Below are 6,166 nucleotides of genomic sequence, written 5' to 3'. Positions count from 1 at the left end.
AAGACATTGCTCCCCGCCGCCATAGACAATACACGTGAATACCTACACCCAGTACAAAAGGCCAACGGAATCCGCGCCGGCCTCGACGCGATAATACATGACACACGAATGATGACAGATCGGCATGCCGGCAGCACGGAGTTCGTCGTGGTCTCCATCGATGCTAGTAACGCTTTCAACCGTTGCTCCCACCAGCGATTTATGGACACCCTTCCTTTACGAGCGCCCTCTCTCGCCCGCTTTTGTAACCAAATATACGCCGGCTCAGCTCCGCCCCTAATCATACCCGCTTCCCCTCCACAGGTGATCCAAAGCCGCGAAGGGGCTCAACAAGGTGACCCGGCAAGCATGCTCCTTTTTTCCCTTTCCGTCCATGAGCGCTTGCTCGAGCTCGCTGCAGTTTGTAACCTCCCATTGGTGGCAGCCTACGCCGACGACGTCATGCTAGCCGGACCACTCCCTCCAGTCCTCACGGCTGTTAGGTTTATGCACGCAGCAGGAACCCGGCACCAATTCTACATCAATTTAGCGAAGACGCGCGTCTTCGTGCCCTCAGCACACGCCGCCACACTGGCAGCTTTGTCACCAATATTCTCGCCCCAACACATCTCCATGGACGGAATTGACCTCCTTTGGCTCCCCAATGGGCACTCCGGAGTATATAGAGGAAAACATGTCCAAAAACATTGCTTCTTGCAAGGCCACTCTGGACTTGCTACAAGCCGTTCCAGACGCCCGCATCAACTTCCACCTCCACCGAATGTGCGCATCTGCCTGTCCTGTTTATCATCTGGTCCGACTCAATCCCCTACGTCTTTCGCTCCCCTTTGCCACCCAATTCGACGAACACCAATACATAGCCTACTCCAAGATTAAAAATATCCCCTTGTCCACTGCATTCATCTGACAAGTCAGCCTCCCTTTCCGCTTCGGAGGCCACGGATTCATCACTCTCACCCCGCTCGTTCACGCATCATACGCAGCCAGTCTCATCTCCTCCGCTCCACACCGCCTCCACGGCCGTCAAGTCCTCCCCGTTTCGCAACACCTCGGCCTTGCTCGTACACACCTCCGTTCCCTGATGCGCCAGCTCCCACAAGTTGACCGCCCACCCGCTTACCCAATTACCCACTCTACTATGGACAACTATGACCTTGGCCAATACGAACCGGACGCACTTGCACAGCGACCTGAAGACACTCACCACTTCCTATTTCAGGTTATTCACGCAGCAGCTTCACGCCGGTTTTGGCAACAAGATCACTGGGGCACCAGCCCCAACCCAACCGACCACACCCCGATATCTGCTCGTCACCGTGTGCGTTACCATTCCTTTTTATCGACCGGCGCTTCCACTTTCATTACAGCACACCCTTCTCTTATCACTCGTGTACACTCTTCGCAGTGGTCAATAATGTTCCGCCGGCATCTAGACGTCCCTGTCTACAGCGATTCAATCATCCCGCTTCGCTGCTCGCACTGCATATGTCGCATGGACGCCCGGGGAGATCACGCTACACACTGGCAAGCAAGTTTCGCCATGATCCATCGTCACAACACACTACGCAACCAACTGGCTACACACACTTTTCGGGCCGCCGGCCTCGCCTGCACCCTTGAAGTTCCATTCCTGATCCCCAACACCAACCATCGCCCGGCAGATATACTTGTGAAACCGGGTGTTCCCCCTCTAGGAGTGCCTCCTGATAAGCCTACCGCACACGACGTGACCATACGCAGCCCGTTACACCACAGCAGCTATCCGCCAAGCTGCAAAACGACCCGCCGCAGCCGCGGAAGCCGGGCATCTCCCGAAGCGCCAGACCCTACGCCGCACACTCCGCAAAGCACTGCAACTTCCAAATGATGCGGTGGTCATCAATTGCCACTGCCATCTTAGCACGTATGCCATCCCACATCACAGACTTTGCATATCCAGTCCAAGCGTGACACTTGTCCCTAGATATCTGTCGATATGAGATAGCATTCGCAACAATAGTCATTGAATAAAGCATATAATAATAATGGCTAAAAGCTGTAGATCCAGGGCGATCGCTTGCAGAATTAGATTCCCATATAGGTGACTGCCAACTTCTGTACTGCTGCTAGGGTACCACGCACAGAATTTAACCATCCCACGGGTGAAAATGGAGCAAGACATTTTTGAGGGGGTGATTTCTTCAATGCCGCTTGGAGTCAACAGTGACTTTCAGGGCCTGAAGGTGACTTTGCACCCCTCCACAGCGCTTAGAGGGTGACAGAGTGCATCTATGGGGCGTCATTGGAAAAATGCGTGAGATTAGGGGTGACAATCATCATCCCGAGGGATATCTTCAAACGGTCTATAACCCTCACATTTACAATCATCGTCAAAACAAGCTACAATACGCATTAGAAACTATCCCAACAGCTTCATATTTGAAACCATCCTCCTACAACTAGGGATTCCCAAACAGTTGACGCAGTTGACACTGCGGAGAGATGTGACCCTTTTTTCGACAAAGACCGCACGTATAACCGCGCTTCTTCTTTGCCGCCGGACCTCTCTCAAACCACCCCTTCCTGCGAACATCAGCACTTTTAAGCAAACCGGCGGCTTTTGCCGCGCATCCGACAAACGTACCCGACGCTGTAGTGCTCCATCTGTGCAGCTTGTCACAGTTGCTTCCATTTGCGCAGTTCCATCCACGAAGAAAACTGTTTCCTGATACCATCGGGAACGTTGAATCAAAGTAGCAATCTTCTTCTCGATGGCCGGGGGTACTGGACTTGTACATGACTGTGAAGCAGATTGGCGTTTGAGGAATCCGGACCGTTGCGTCAAAACCACTTTGTTAATCATCTTTTGCGGTTCAACGGAGCGAATGTGGTTTCGCAAAGAGGCGCTCATCTGACTTTCCGCCCCTTGGGAGATGACGATTTTGTCCTCCAACCGCGAGTAAGCGTTGTAAAGCTCGGACGGTTCGAATTTGCCCAGATATTGCTTCTGCACCTCTGTGTACTCAGCCACGATGGCATCCACTGCCGGTCTGGATGGTGCATGCATGCCCGCTCGTATAGAGACAACCCAATTGCCTTCGTAGCCCCAAGCTTAACTCCCATGTTTTTGCGTACGTGCAGGGGGTCCAAGAACATCTTCGCCTCATTGAAAACTTCTTTATACGCCTTGTCGATGCTCTTCTTTTGGTCAACGATGGTGGTGCGTTCTGCGACGTCGAACCCGGTTATCTCCTTGCATGCTTCAAAGACAGTTCTCCAGTACTCGTAACTCTCAGCTCTGAAGAAGTCGGCAAACACCATTGGCAGGAGGTGCATGTTCGTGTCGTACGTTACAACCTCGAATGTAGTCCCGTACGATTGCGGTCCCACCCCGTCACAGTGAGCGGCATCTGCTGCTTGGGTCTTACGCCCAAGAGCACAATAACGAGCAGCAACGCTTGGCACGAATAAGAGCCCACCGTAGTAGCGACCGTCTTCTGCAATATCCGACATGTCAATCACCTCTTCGTTGAATTTGGCGTCCCCTGGGATGCTTTTCGCCTTCTTGCACTGTTGGAAGATGTGCCTGGCAGACCGGATTCTCTGTTGCTTCATCTCCGAACCGTCGACAATGAAGATACGAACAGTGTGCCCACAGTTGCGCAGCAATTCAACATGCCCCTCCATGCTTGCCACATCGACAGCCCGAGATGCGTCCATATGTGGCAAGAGCTCGACGCGTACGGAGCGATAGTGGATATCCGGCGGTTGGCGCTTGTAAATTTGCTTTGCCCTTACCAGCGCAGCGATAGTTTTCGGCGAGATGTTTGGATTGCTCGTAGCCTCGCTGTAAATGACACGAGCAACCTGCAAGGGAGTATATGCCGGCATGCAGTGTCCTCGCCTCCTACTCCCTTGCTGTTCCTCTTCCCCGCTCACATGTTGCCGGCTGCATTCGTTGGAGTGCTCCGTAAACCTGTTTAGTTTCCAAAAAACTGAGCGAGGCTGCCAATGGAACACAATTGAAGCATGGCATGTCGTGTTGCGGCATTTCATTCTCACTCTTTCCCATGTTTAGGAGATGTTTACCCCCATCTGAACCCCGACATAAGCCGTGTATGCTCGAATCAATTTGTCACATTGCCAGCGAAACTCCAGTTGCATGCCAACCTCCGGGATAATCCCGACACATCGGCGCGGCCTCAATGTACGCGCTCCCACTTTCTCGGCCTTGAGGGCATGCCTCGCACGTTGCATCGTGCGGTATTTAGAGGCACGCTTCTGTTCAGAACTCATTCGTAATCAGTCCTGCGAGCCTGGCAATAACAGCATCGTCAGCATCTCCAATGACGTAATTTGCAGGGGCATAATACGCATCTTTTTCCCTTTCTTCGCTGCCACTCTCACTCTCAGGGCCATCCTCGTATTCATCTGCGTACGCAGTAGACTACCAATCACCGCAACCTCCCCCAGTCTCGTCATACGTTTGAGGAGGCTCCGGAGCATCCTTCTCGCAAGGCTGAGGAGCAGCATCACTATCCACGCTCCGACGCGCTGGCTTTACAACAGGCGAAATACCATCGCTTGAAACCGCACCGCTTCCTTCCTCCCCTTCTCCCCGGCTTGTCCGTTCCTGCTCCGATCCCTCACGCTCCTCACGCGCATGTTCAGTACGCCCTTGCTCTGCGCCTTCATGCCATTTGCCCTCACTCCCTTCGCGACGGATCTCCTCGCGCTCGTGATCTGCCCTTTGACGCTCTCCATCCTCGCGCTCTGCCATCTCCGAGCGGTAGCCTCTTGCCGCTCCACCTTCTCTTTCTGCTGTTGAGCAGCTGCGCGAGCATGCTCGTTTGTGGAGTTTGGCGTAAGATTGCGCGCTGTAGTTGGAGCTTCTTGGCGCTTACGGATATCTTCGGCACGTCTCTCGAAGACCCGCAGCTCCTGCTCCCACATTGTTTCAGAGAGCGAAAACTTAAGACGATCCCCCAAGACGAAATCTCTCTCATGATAGATGTCTTTCTCGTTAACAGCAACGACAACGAGGTTTTTTACCATTTCCATTGCCCTACTCAATGTACGCATGTTTCGAGTCGCCCCCCGGGGATGTTCGCGGCAGACGTCCGGGTGAAGCAAGGCAGCGAGACGGCGGAAGGCTTGTCGAACAGCTGATATCGGGGCAGTCGCTCCCGTGATGCAAAACCGCTGTAGGAGGGTCGTAGCATTTTCCTCCACAACATTGAAGTGACGGAGGGCCTGCACAGTCGTTTTCGGTAGGTGTGGGACTGCTGGGGCGACATGGTTGTCTGGTTTGAGCAGCGGGCTTACGGTGACGTGGGAGGAATGCAGAGCAGAACACAGGGTGAATCAGGCAGAGGTAAAGAGATTAGCGAGACCAGGAGCAGGTCGTTCGCGGATAGGGTGACGACGTGGGATTACAGGGTGATTCGTTATGTCCCTCACGGTTTAAGGGGTGATTCTGCTGACTAAAATGCGACATTTCCGTTGTGATTGGAAACGATGGTGACATATGAAAATCACCTACGGAGCCGTCCATCCCCTTCCTGTTCACCCTCCATGCCATCCACCTTTTCCCCTGTCACGCCCCCGATTGTCTAATTCTGCAAGCTGTCACCCCCCTAATCACAGAATCTCCCAATAATAATAAGCACGCATCCGTGCCAACCTCATTGACACTGCTATAGCTTCGTTGATTGGACAGCGTCGTGTCGCATTACAGAGCACCTCCGTCGGTCCACCTACGTCCATTGGTGCAACGTGTACACGTATGAATATCGCCAATTAACACCTGCAACGTCAGAGAAGCGCCTTCGACCCGAAAAGGAGCAACTCCGTCACCGGAGTCTTGCCACCGTCAACCTCTTTCCGTGGCATCCGTTGCCTCAATCCGTTGCGTCAACTCGTTGCGTCAACCCGTTGCGTCAACCCGTTGCGTCAACACAGCACACATCATCTCCAGTAACACACTACGTATACTCACAGCCCGCCGATGCCACAGAAACGCCTTCCCGCTCGCCAAACGCAACCTGTCCCACGCCGCCCAACCACGTGCGCACCCCCGTCACGCCCTGTCCGCGTCCCCGTCAGCATGAAAGCCCTCTCCTTCACGACCTTCCTCCCGCGGGCCGCGCGTCCATTCCACGCGAGCGGCGCCCGTGCCGCGCCTCGC

The sequence above is a fragment of the Chondrus crispus genome, genomic scaffold, assembly GCF_000350225.1.
Source record: "Chondrus crispus Stackhouse genomic scaffold, scaffold_58, whole genome shotgun sequence".
Classification (NCBI taxonomy): Eukaryota; Rhodophyta; class Florideophyceae; order Gigartinales; family Gigartinaceae; genus Chondrus; species Chondrus crispus.
The sequence above is the reverse complement of the archived record's forward strand: the minus strand, read 5'-3'. Positions refer to the sequence as shown.